Genomic DNA, 14070 nt, shown 5'->3' on the forward strand with positions numbered 1-14070 from the left:
TGGCACACCTTCTGACCTACCGATTCTGCTCTTACTGCTTCTCTTCTGAAAACACAGTACTCTCCTTCTTTTATACTGGTGGGTCCACCTTTAGTGACATCTAGCGGTCAATTCCACATTGCATAGGGATGTCTGGATACTTTTGATCAGATAATGAAAATCTTCACTGTGGTAATAATACAGGACGTTTATAAATGAATATCGGGGTTTTAACGCTTTTTAATATTTACTACATCAAACTTACAGTTATAAATGATATGTCAAATGAGAGAGCAACTCAAACAGTTTTACCAAGAGCCTTATAAATGTTCAGTGTGGCATAGCGAAGTACGCGATTGGTTGAACTTCACTGTACCCAAGCGCTGGATAGGCTGCAAGGGCCTAATGACAGGGCTTGCTTTGCATGGCCTCCACGTTCACCCGACATAACGCCGTGCGATTCTTTCCTTTGGGGCTTCATCAAGAATCGTGTGTACGTGCCTCCGGTACCAGCAGACCTCCCTGAATTAACAAATCAGGTTGGAGCAGCTGTTGCTACAATCACTGAAGACACACTTATCAACGTTTGGGAAGAACTCGGCTACAGACTAAATGTGTGACGAGTGACAAATGGTGCTCACATTGAACATTTATAAGGTTCTTGGTAAAACCGTTCGAGTTGCTATTTCATTTGACATATCATTTGTAACTGTAAGTTTAACGTAATAAATATTATAAAGCGTTAAAACCCCGATATTCATTTATAAACACCCTGTACTGATAATTCCGCTTCAGTTTTAAAAATCAAAATATCGCATCATTGCTTTATGCAAGTCATTATATGTTCCATATATCGTGGAAGAAATGAATTCGAAACAACAGCATAATCAGGCCTCAACATTCAGGAAGGCATTCGTAATATAGTGAAGAGCCAAAGAAACCGGGACAACTGCCTAATATCGTGTAGGACCCCCGTGAGCACGCAGAAGTGCCGCAACACGATGTGACATGGTCTCGACTAATGTCTGAAGCTGTGCTGGAGGGAACTGACACCATGAATCCTGCAGGGCTGTCCATAAATCCGTAAGAGTGCGAAGGGGTGGAGATCTCTTTTGAACAGCACGTTGCAGGGCACTACAGATATGTTCAATAATGTTCGTTTCTGGCGACTTTGGTGGGCAGAGGAAGTGTTTAAACTCAGAATAATGTTCCTGAAGCCCCTCTGTAGCAATTAATGGACGAGTTGGGTGTCGAATTGTCCTGTTGGAATTTCACACAAGTCCGTCGGAATGCACAATGGACTTGAATGGATGCAGGTGATCAAACAGGATGCTTATGTACGTGTCAGAGTCGTATCTAGACGTTTCAGGGGTCCTATATCACTGCAAACACCCCACACCATTACAGAGCCTCCGCCAGCTTGAACAGTCCCCCGCTGACATACAGGGTCCATGGATTCATGACGTTGTCTCCATACACGTACACGTCCATCTGCTCGATATAATTTGAAACGACACTCATCCGACCAGGCAACTTGTTTCCAGCCATCCACAGTCCAATGTCGGGGTTGACGAGCCCAGGCGAGGGATAAAGCTTCGTGTCATGCAGTCATCAAGGGTACACGAGTAGGACTTCGGCTCCGAAAGCCCATATCGATGATGTTTCGTAGAATGGTTCGCACGCTGACACTTGCTGGTGGTCCAATATTGCAATCTGCAGCAATTTACGAAGGGGTTTGACTTCTGTCACGTTGAACGATTCTCTTCAGTCATCGTTGGTCCCGTTCTTGCAGGACCTTCTTCCTGCAGCAGCGATGTCGGAAATTTGATGTTTTACGGTATTCACGGTAGACTCGTGAAATGGTCGTACGGGAAAATCGCCACTTCGTCGCTACCTCGGAGATGCTGTGTCCTGTCGCACGTTCGCCGACTGTAACACAACGTTGAAACTCACTTAAATCTTGATAACCTCCCATTGTAGCAGCAGTAACGGCTCTACCAACTGCGGCAGACACTTGTCTTATACAGGTTTTGGCGACCGCAGTGCCATATTCTGCCTGTTTACATATCTCTGTATTTGAATACGCATGCCTGTGCCAGTTTCATTGGCGTGTCAGTGTAGTTCCCCAGTGAAGAAAATACTAGCTTACCGTGCATCAAATAAAATTTTTTATTGCTCTCTGGAATTTCTTGCAGACAGAACTCAACGCATCGGTCTTAACGGAACCAAACTAACAAACATAAGATAATTTCAGAAATTCCCCAAGGGAGAGTGATAGGGTCATTACTGTTTACAATGTACACTGCGCAACAAAATTAAAGGATCATTTTTTTCGAAGCACCCTAATTTCTGCTCATTATGACGCATAAGTTTGAAATTAGACTCAAAGGTGCCTACAACGTTGCTCTGTAATGGAGATCTGTGATGCTTCAAACTGCAAGGAGTCGACCCATGCGTAAAAAAGACCACAGCTGAGACGTTCATGTGAACTACAAGGTACGCTAATGATGTCACATTGGCACCAAAATTCACCACAGTTCTGCCCAACGTCACCGTGGGTGTGTCACACGACGAGAAGGTAATCATAGTTCCTCTTACCCACATTTCATCCTTTCTTTTGGCGCCTCTGCGATGGAGGTCAGAACCGTGGCACCCAGGGTTGCAATCACACGTTTTCTAATGGTGGCCGAGGAAACATTTCAGACACGCCACCGCTCAGAACAGACACGAAGAGGGCTCAGAGGATCTCATAAAGGGCGTCAATGAAACCACCCCTTTCCCTGGGACGTTGATTTCCACACATTCCGCCGTCTGAAACTACAATTCGCAGTGCGATGAGCAACAGAAAGATGTCCTCATAAACTTTTGACACTGCTGATACTCTCGGGCGTTTCAACCCTTATCTAAGGACTCTGTGTGGCTGAATCCCAACTGAACGTGATCGCAGCGCTCTGGAGTTCTCGGGTACAGGCTGCAACCACTAAGGACTGTTCAGAACCATTCGACGAAGTTTGTGTGCGATCTGAAGCAGCAATGAGCACTTAAGCTTCTTCAGACCTCCTGTGGCGTTGTCATGAGGGGTGCAACATTAACGTGTAAGTGAATAAAACGGCAAAGGGCCCCTATAAGATATCCCCCCCCCCCCCCACGCCACTTTGTTGAGCACGTCAGAAATACACCTTCAGAAATATCGACACGAAATCAGCCTGGCGGCTGCCCTAACAGCTGAGGTTTAGGCAACGCCGACGACACCCGTTCGGTGGGGTTTGTAATGGGAGAAAATTACGGGGTTTCGACAAAATTATCCTTTATTTCTGCTGTTTTATTTTTGTAGGGCAGCCGCCAGACTGATTTGGTGTCGATGTTTCTGAAGGTGTATTTCTGTCGTGCTCAACAAAGGGGCGTGGGTGCCACTAAGGTTGTTGTCGAATTGGGGAGGGGGGGAGGGGGATACCTTATAGGGACCCTTTGGCGCCTTATCTGTTGGGTAACATAGAAAACTGCATGAGGCTCTTTGCAGAAGATAGAGTTTCCGTACGAAAAGAGCAACACCAGAATTCGGTAGTGAATTGCAGGAAAACCTGAGGAGGATTGATGATTGGGGCAGGGAAGGTCATTGTCTCTCAACATAAATAAAATGTAACCTGCACATAAACAAGGGAAAAAATAAACTACTTTTCTATTACACTATTGCGAGCAAATTACTCGATAAAGCAAGTACCATAAAAAGTCTGGGCAGTTATCTAGAGCCATCTAACGAGAAATGACCAAATAAAATAAATTATAGAAAGAACAGATGGAAAGCTGAAATTCACTGGATGAATCTTAGGGAAATGCAACTTACCCAAGAAAATAACGGCTTAATAAATACTTTTTTAACCTTTCTTGTTTATTGCTCATCGGTCCTGGACTCTTACCAGTTTGGACTGATAAATACAGAAGACCAAATGAAAAGTGGGACGGTCCGTTTTGTCGGCGCAAGAGCGTTACGGAAACTCACAACAAATTTGAATGCTAGACGCTACAAGAGAGGCGTTTTGTATGATGGAGAAGAGGCATACTATTCTAATTCTGAGTGAGGATGTTACAAGAAGAGCGGAGCAACTTGTTTCTTCCTCCTATGAACATCACGAAAAATGATCACAGCGTCAGAAACATGAGACCATAGGGAATGATGTGTAGAATGTATGAGAATGGCGGTATAGCATCAGACCTTCGTAAAAACATCATCTAGACAACTTTGAAATCAGCAAGAGGCGACAAGTGCGAGAATTGTCGCACAATCAACTTAACAGCTCAAGCATCCAAGTTGCTGAGAAGAATAATACACAGAAAAATGGAAAATAAAATTGAGGATCTGTTAGGCATTAGTCTTTACGAAAGGTAAAGGCACCAGAAAGCAGTTTTGACGTTGCGGTTGATAATGAAAGCAAGACTGAAGAAAAATCGAGATACGTGCATTGGATTTGTCGACCTGGGAAAAGCTTTCGACCGTGTAAAATGGCGCAAGATGACCCGAAATTCCGAGAAAAATTGGGTGTAAGCTTTAGGGAATGACGGATAATGTAGTTTATGTACGAGAACCAAATATGGAAAATAAGACTGGAAGACCAAGAACGAAGTACCCGGATTAAAATGGGTCTAAGACAGGGATGTATCCTTTCGCCCCTACTGTTCAATCTGTACATCGAAGAACCAGTGACGAAATAAAAGAAGTTTCCAAGAGGGCGATAAAAATTCAAGTGGAAGGATATCTATGATACAATTCACTGATGACATTGCTATCCTCAGTGGAAAATTGGAAATTTGTGGTAGTGACTATGGGACCAAACTGCTGAGGTCATCGGTCCCTAGGCTTACGCACTACTTAATCTAACTTAAACTAACTTACGCTAAGGACAACGCACACACACACACACACACACACACACATGCCCGAGGGAGGACTCGGACCTATGACGGGGGGAGCCACGCGAACCGTGACAAGACGTGTCAGACCGCATGGCTACCCCGCGCGGCTATCCTCAGTGAAAGAAAAGAACAGTACAGAACGTGTTGCATGGAATAAGCAGTCTGCTGAGTACAGAATATGGTCTGAGTGTAAATCTAAGAACGACGGAAGTAATGCGAAATAGCAGAAATGAGAACAGCGAGAAACTTAACATCAGAATTGGGGATCACGAAGCAGACGAAGTTAAGGAATTCTCCTACCCAGGCAGCAAAATAACCAATGACGGACGGAACAAGGTGCACATAAAAAGCACACTACCACTGGCAAAAAGGGCATTCCTGACCAAGAGAAGTCTACTAGTAGCAAACATTGGTCTTAATTTGAGGAAGAAGTTTTTGAGAATGTATGTTTGGAGCACAGCAGTCCATGGTGGTGAAATATCGACTGTGGAGAAAACCGGGTCAGAAGAGAATCGAAGCCTTTGAGATGTGGTGCTACAGATGCATGTTGAAACCTACATGGACTGATACGGTAAAGAACTAGGAAGTTCTCCGCAGTATCGGCGAGGGAAGGTACATATGGAAAACACTAACAAGCAGAAGGGACAGAATGGTATGACATCTACTGAGACATCAGGAAATAACTTTCGTGGTACTAGAGGGAGCTCCAGAGGGTAAAAACTGTAGAGGAGGACAGAGACTGCGATAAATCTAGCAAATATCTGACGACTTAGGTTGCAATTGGCACTCTGAGATGAAAAGTTTGGCACAGAAGAGGAATTCTTGGTCGGCCGCGTCAAACCAATCGGAGACTGATGGCTAAAAGAAAATGGATTATTGTCAATCAACCTTCTCATGCATCATTCGTAAATGGAACTGGTAAAGGAGAAAAATATAGTGGTACCGCAAGTACACACTGCCGAATACCGAAGCTGGTTTACGTAGCTGGATACGGAGACACAGAGTGGTTCAGTTCCAATAAACCAGCCTTGGGTTTGAATCCCCTCTGGCACACACTTGCATATTACCACAAGTGATCATTCTATGCTTTGTGACACCATTACCGTAATGAGCCATCTTAACTTTACCCTACAATCGGGTAATCAGAAGTCGGAAACTTTTTAATTTTCCTTTATTAGTTTCTATGTAATTATTGGAGGTGGTGATCAAGTGCAAACATAAGCTCAGCCATAATCTTTGCTAGTGTAAGTAAAGAGTCGGACGAGAGGTATCCTCGAAAATCAGTAGTACAGTACAGTCCGTCTGAGTAACGTCACCGGCAGAGTCATCGTATATGTTAGTTGTTGACAGTATTATTGCACGTGGGCGTCAGGGCGCTTCGGTCGGCTTATCGTGAATCAGCACGTAAGCGGGGTTGCAGAGGGAAGGAAGGACACTATAGTTCTGAATTTAGGGTAATTAAATTAATGTAAGAAATTTTTCTACAGTTTTTTTGTATCATTGTATTGCAGGTTAACTCTATAAGGCTCAAATCGCAGCCTCAGAACAGTATATCGGTTACGCTTGAAAACGGCATCTCCTTTTAAAAACGCTTTGCGTTATTATAGCGCACAATTTGTAAAACCTCATTTCTTATTAAGCTCGGCTGACTTGAATGTAAATGAGCCACTCAGTTATGTCCCGTTTGCGAGTTGCAGTATAGGAACTTCATTTTTCTTAACAAGACTACTAACTGGAATGTTAGGATCAGTTTCTCTTCTAACCATATGCGAAAATTATCCCCGTACATACCACAGCGATGATATTGAAATTTATATTTCGAATTATAAATTAACTCAGCTCCTTCTGTGAAAATCATTGCTCCTCCAGTGTTGACAACTCTGCACACTTGTTGGTCACTACATCTGGGGCATCTTCGTGCTGCAGTACTTTTTTATGATATGATGCGTAGGCATCCACTTTTCATCCCAGAATACCCCTGGTTTATTTAGCCCATTTCATTATATGTGATTGCTTTCAAGTATACCGCACGTTTTCGACAATGTCGGAAGTTACTGTTAGGCTACTTCTCTTATTTTTATAGTTTTTGAAACAAAACTCCATCTCTTTCAAAATGTTCCGAATTGCATCACTTACCCCTGTAAATTTATCTCAGTTTTTGAAAATATAAGCAGCTTTCTCAACGTAAGAGTTTCCATCTTCTACTCATAATACTCCAAAAATTTTCTTCGAATAAATTCTTTATCGAAGTCGTCAAGAGAAATTACTTCTCTAGAACAGCTTTGTTTTCTAGTAACTTTAACTCTTTCAAACTGTATTTTACTGTTCTCTCTGATTTCCCTAGAATTTCTGACACCCATGAGATTGCTTTCTATAGTGATTCTGCTTTTTTTTCTTACTGCAAAAATTGTACAACTTTTGAATGTAAGTTCGTTTTCACCTGAGTGCGTCCGCTTTCACATCTTTCTCTGTTTTCTACTCTCAAGAGTATACATCATTATAATACTGCATTGCACTACTGACAGTACTTCACTAGGACACAGCGAACTACTTCATAGCATATGTGCAACTGACCTTAGAGCATTAACAGTGTGATGCGTTTTCATTATTCACCACTGTACCTGTTTACTGTAACGCCAACGCATGTTTGTCACAATGGCCACAGGAGGCCAAGTGCATTAATAATCATGGCTGAGTAGACGCGCGTGTTTATGTGGCTGCAAACGAGCGGTACGGCCGACTTTATGCGTAACCGTGAGCGCAGCCTGGTGACCTTGTGAATTCTGCAGTATCAGTCTTCTTGTGATCATCTGGTCCAGGTACTAGTGCAAGGTTGGTAGCGTCCTCGTTGTGATAGGTTAATCTTGGAACTACCACAATGTTAACTTCGTTTGTCCCTAAACGTCACTCAGCGGTATTAGTTAGCCACGATATCGCTGCACTTGGCCATTGTCGGGGACACTCGATGACGTTACAGTAAACGAATACAGTGGTGAATAAGGAAAACGCTCACTGCTAATGCATTTAGGCAGATTCTGCATATACTGTTAATCCCAATTACGCGCTGACTCACGATAAGCCGACCGAAGCGCATTCACTCTCAGGTACAGTAATACTGTGGTCGTAGTAGTCTTGCTCGCGAGTTACAATAGTAGCCATTAAAACTGCATCACCATGGAGAGGACAGGCAACGAACTCAAACTGGCATGGAGTTTGCTTATGCATGGACATGTAGATGACTCTAGGGACTTCAGGAGGCAAGTTACGCGTGTCGTCCCACACTAGGACCATTGCGCAACGTTGCGTTGTCAGATGAGAGTAAACTTTCCGAGCTTCCTGCAGACACGGTTCTGGTGCGGTAAGGTTATCAGGTGCATCCCAGTGTGTGACTGAAAAGGTGTGGCAAATAGAAACGTACTCCAAATTTGAGGTACGTGGCACAGTACTATTCTTGTGAACAAAATGCCTAAATTTCACATAGATTCACCTCGAAATTCTGGCGGTATTTTTATTTATTTTTTGTAAGTATTCGTCAACATTCCTTCAGAGCTGCTGACATTATTGGGAGACCAGCCATGCCTGAACTACTCCACCTAGTGTGCTAGGTATATGATACAGAGGAAATATCTTCACACTTCAAGCAGAATGTAATAATTCTAATTCCAAAGAGGGTGAGTTCCGAGAGGTGTGAATATTACCGAACGATCAGTTTGACTGGTCAGTTCTGACACGAATTATTCACGGAAGAATGGAAAAAATTTGTAGAAGCCGATAACAAGCTCAGTTTGAATGCCGAAGAAATGTTGGAACATACGAAACGATTTTCACCCAACGACTTATCTTAGAAGACAGGTTAAGGCAAGGAAAATCTACGTATATAGTATTTGTATATTTGGAGAACGTTTTCGACAGTGCTGGCTGGAATGCACTCTTTAAATTTCTGAAGGTTGGACGTGTAAAATATAGAGGGCAAAAGGTTATTTAGAACTTGTACAGAAATCAGACGGTAGTTATAAGTCTCGTAGAGCACGTAAGGGAAGTAGTCGTTGAAAAGGGAATTAGTGTTGTAACCTATCCCCTGTGTTATTACTGCTTTACAGTGAGTAAGCTGTGAAGAAATGAAAGGGAAAATTTAGAAAGGGAAAATAAAAAGAAACTTTGAGGTTCACCGATGACATCGTAATTCTGTCGGAGACGCGAAGAATTTGGAAGTTCAATTGGATGGAATGGACAGTGTCTTGAAAAGACGTAAGTGATAATTAATAAAAGCAAAACAACGATAACGGAATATAGTCGAATTAAACTAGAAGATGCTGAGAGAGTTAGATTAGGAAATGAAACACTAAAAGTAGTCGATGAGTTTTGTGAAATAACTTATGATGGGCGAAGTAGAGAGGATAGAAAATATAGAACGACAATACAAGAGAAATGTTTCTGAGAAAGAGAAATTTATTAACGGCGAATATAAATTTAAGTATTGGGAAGATTTTTCTGAATACGTTCGTATGGAGTGTAGCCAAGTACGGAAGTAATACATGGACGACGGGTACTTCAGGTAAGAACAAAATAGAAGCTTTTGAAATGTGCTGCTAGAGAAGAATGCTGAAGATTAGCTGGGTAGACAAAGTAACTAATGAGAAGATACTGAACAGAATTGGAGAGGAAGGAAATTTAAGCCATAACTGCTTGCACAAAATAGAGTAGCGTGAGAGCTGCATCAAACCAGACCATGGACTGAAGACTGCCACAAGTACAGTCGACATACGGACATAGACTGCCAATGCTGCCAAACACAACAGTTCTTCTTCCACAGTAGAATTTCACAACAAATTAGCGTTCGATGTCTTGGTTGAAATTGGTAATTCGCTCGAGTGCGGCGGCGTCGAAGTGAGCGACTGATCGCAGGCGATAACGCTGGCGATATAACAAATGATTTATCGGACATGTGTCTGCGCTTTCCTCGCCAAAGATTTATTCACTAACATGTGGCTGAAGATTTTAGTGAAATCATAATCGATAATGAAATATCCCATTGCAGCTCAGAGAGAGAGAAATCAGCCCTAGCAAAATTTATATGTAAGTCATGAAAGGACATCGACCAGTGAGGAAGTGAATCAAGCACATTTCAATCCTTAATTTTTCCACTTGTGTCTTTAAATGGTCAGTGTTGCATCTCTTACATCGCTTCCTACCTTGTGCTAAATTTTACATCTGTACTTATTGCTCCAAGAATCCCTAACGACCTCTTTTACATGGACTAATATGATCGGTCTCTCCATTTTGTTTCCGATCTGCTGATCTTATCATTGCCAAGTAATCTGTTCCTAGACATCTCAGTAAATACTCCACCAACAGGTGTCTTATTCTCTATGGATTTTCCATAACACTCTTCCCTCGCCTTACGTTTTTAGTAATTCTCCATGTCATAGTTTATATGTCAGCATCGTGTTTAAAATCTGTCTATAGTATCACATTTAAAACCGGTACAGTATGCTCTGCTTTTAGATTATTTAACAGTCCACATTTCACTCCCATTACTGCATTCAGATGTTTATTTCCAGGAAATTATTTGTTTAAGTTTTATTCATCCTTTATTCTGCGATAAGAAGGCGACCCTTTCCATTCAAGAAGTGTGGAAGACCTTAGACGTGGTGACTTATGTGGTTTGCGAAAGTCAGCATTGTTATCTGTACCCACTACACATTTAAAGATATCTTAAATATTATTTCATTTTGCAACATTTCGTTCTTCAGCAGTCATTTAACTTTACAGCTTTAGTTATCTGTCAAGCTTATGATTTTAATTAGTTACGTGCTCTTATTGTCCAGCGGAATTAACGACTTCCTAGAAACCGGTTTTATAAGGCTTTATCTGAAGTTAACTGAATGTTATGTTAACCAGCAACGTCACACATCGTATCTTAAATTATAAACTAACGTTCAGCGATATATTTTACCATGCTGATACTCTGCAATGTACAAATACTATAAATCATCAGTAGCAGCAGCAGCAACATCAATTGCTGCCATTAAGCGTACTGTAATACTCTTAGACAAAGGATTTCTCTCAACTTATCCAGGCGTACCGGTCTTCGGCTGTCGATGTGACTCCTGCATGTTTTCCACCTCCATCTACCCATCTTCCATTAGATTGTTGTCTCGGTCTTTCCTTATTTCATAAAATCCAAAGAACTTCCTCGGTGCATCTGCTCCAGTTTCTTGACTATGTAATAGGCCTACTTCCATTTCCTTTTGTTTATAGCCGTAATTAGTTCTTCCAAGCAGTCTGCTTTCAGACCTATTTGTTTTTTCGTCCCTTATAAAAAATCTCTGACGTGCTCTCTGAACAAACCTAAACTTTGCCAATAGATTCAGTGTGCTATCTGATGCTGGGGGAGAGGCTGAGCCGGATCAGAAAGCACCTTCTGCCAGGATAGTGACCGCTCCTTCCCCCCATGAACCATGGACCTTGCCGTTGGTGGGGAGGCTTGCGTGCCTCAACGATACAGATAACCATACCGTAGGTGCAACCACAACGGAGGGGTATCTGTTGAGAGGCCAGACAAACGCGTGGTTCCTGAAGAGGGGCAGCAGCCTTTTCAGTAGTTGCAGGGGCAACAGTCTGGATGATTGACTGATCTGGCCTTGTAACACTAACCAAAACAGCCTTGCTGTGCTGGCACTGCGAACGGTTGAAAGCAAGGGGAAACTACAGCCGTAATTTTTCCCGATGGCATGCAGCTTTACTGTATGGTTAATGATGATGGCGTCCTCTTGGGTAAAATATTCCGGAGGTAAAATAGTCCCCCATTCGGATCTCCGGGCGGGGACTACTCAAGAGGATGTCGTTATCAGGAGAAAGAAAACTGGCGTTCTTTGGATCGGAGCGTGGAATGTCACATCCCTTAATCGGGCAGGTAGGTTAGAAAATTTAAAAAGGGAAATGGGTAGGTTTAAGTTAGATATAGTGGGAATTGTAGTGAATTGTAGTGAAGTTCGGTGGCAGGAGGAACAAGACTTTTGGTCAGGCGAATACAGGATTATAAATACAAAGTCAAATAGGGGTAATGCAGGAGTAGGATTAATAATGAAAAAAAAGAGTAGGAATGCGGGTAAGCTACTACAAACAGCATAGTCAACGCATTATTGTGGCCAAGATAGACACGAAGCCCACGCCTACCACAGTAGTACAAGTTTATATGCCAACTAGCTCTGCAGATGACGAAGAAATTGAAGAAATGTATGATGAAATAAAAGAAATTATTCAGATAGTGAAGGGAGACGAAAATTTAATACTCATGGGTGACTGGAATTCGGTAGTAGGAAAAAGGAGAGAAGGAAACGTAGTAGGTGAATATGGATTGGTGGAAAGAAAAGAAAGAGGAAGCCGCCTGGTAGAATTTTGTGCAGAGCATAACTTAATCATTGCTAACACTTGGTTCAAGAATCATGAAAGAAGGTTGTATACATGGAAGAACCCTGGAGATACTAAAAGGTATCAGACAGATTATATAATGGTAAGACAGAGATTTAGGAACCAGGTTTTAAAATGTAAGACATTTCCAGGGGCAAATGTGGACTCTGACCACAATCTATCGGTTATGAACTGTAGATTAAAACTGAAGAAACTGCAAAAAGGTGGGAATTTAAGGAGATGGGACCTGGATAAACTGACTAAACCAAAGGTTGTACAGAGGTTCAGGGAGAGCGTAAGGGAACAATTGACAGGAATGGGGGAAATAAATACAGTAGAAGAAGAATGGGTAGCTCTGAGGGATGAAGTAGTGAAGGCAGCAGAGGATCATGTAGGTAAAAAGACGAGGGCTAGTAGAAATCCTTGGGTAACAGAAGAAATATTGAATTTAATTGATGAAAGGAGAAAATATAAAAATGCAGTAAATGAAGCAGGCAAAAAGGAATACAAACGTCTCAAAAATGAGATCGACAGGAAGTGCAAAATATCTAAGCAGGGATGACTAGAGGTAAATGTAAGGATGTAGAGGCTTATCTCACTAGGGGTAAGATAGATACTGCCTACAGGAAAATTATAGAGACCTTTGGAGAAAAGAGAACCACTTGCATGAATATCAAGAGCTCAGATGGAAACCCAGTTCTAAGCAAAGAATGGAAAGCAGAAAGGTGGAAGGAGTATATAGAGGGTCTATACAAGGGCGATGTACTTGAGGACAATATTATGGAAATGGAAGATGAAATGGGAGATATGATACTGCGTGAAGAGTTCGACAGAGCACTGAAAGACCTAAGTCGAAACAAGGCCCCGGGAGTATACAACATTCCATTAGAACTACTGACGGCCTTGGGAGAGCCAGTCCTGACAAAACTCTACCATCTGGTGAGCAAGATGTATGAGACAGGCGCAATATCCTCAGACTTCAAGAAGAATATAATAATCCCAATCCCAAAGAAAGCAGGTGTTGACAGATGTGAAAATTACCGAACTATCAATTTAATAAGTCACGGCTGCAAAATACTAACACGAATTCTTTACAGACGAATGGAAAAACTAGTAGAAGCCGACCTTGGGGAAGATTAGTTTGGATTCCGTAGAAATATTGGAACACGTGAGGCAATACTGACCCTATGGCTTATCTTAGAAGCTAGATTACGGAAAGGCAAACCTACGTTTCTAGCATTTGTAGACTTAGAGAAAGCTTTTGACAATGTTGACTGGAATACTCTCTTTCAAATTCTGAAGGTGGCAGGGGTAAAATACAGGGACGAAAGGCTATTTACAATTTGTATGGAAACGAAATGGCAGTTATATGAGTTGAGGGGCATGAAAGGGAAGCAGTGGTTGGGAACAGAGTGAGACAGGGTTGTAGCCTCTCCCCAATGTTATTCAATCTGTATACTGAGCAAGCAGTGAAGAAAACAAAAGAAAAATTCGGCGTAGGTATTAAAATCCATGGAGGAGAAATAAAAACTTTGAGGTTCGCCGATGACATTGTGATTCTGTCAGAGGCAGCAAAGGACTTCGAAGAGCAGTTGAACGGAATTGATGGTGTCTTTAAGGGAGGATATAAGATGAACATCAACAAAAGCAAAACGATGATAATGGAATGTAGTCGAATTAAGTCGGGTGATGTTGAGGGTATTAGATTAGGAAGTGAGACACTTAAAGTAGTAAAGGAGTTTTGCTTTTTGGGAAGCAAAATAACCG

Source organism: Schistocerca cancellata, chromosome 2 (genome assembly GCF_023864275.1).
Source record: "Schistocerca cancellata isolate TAMUIC-IGC-003103 chromosome 2, iqSchCanc2.1, whole genome shotgun sequence".
In the NCBI taxonomy this organism is placed as follows: Eukaryota; Metazoa; Arthropoda; class Insecta; order Orthoptera; family Acrididae; genus Schistocerca; species Schistocerca cancellata.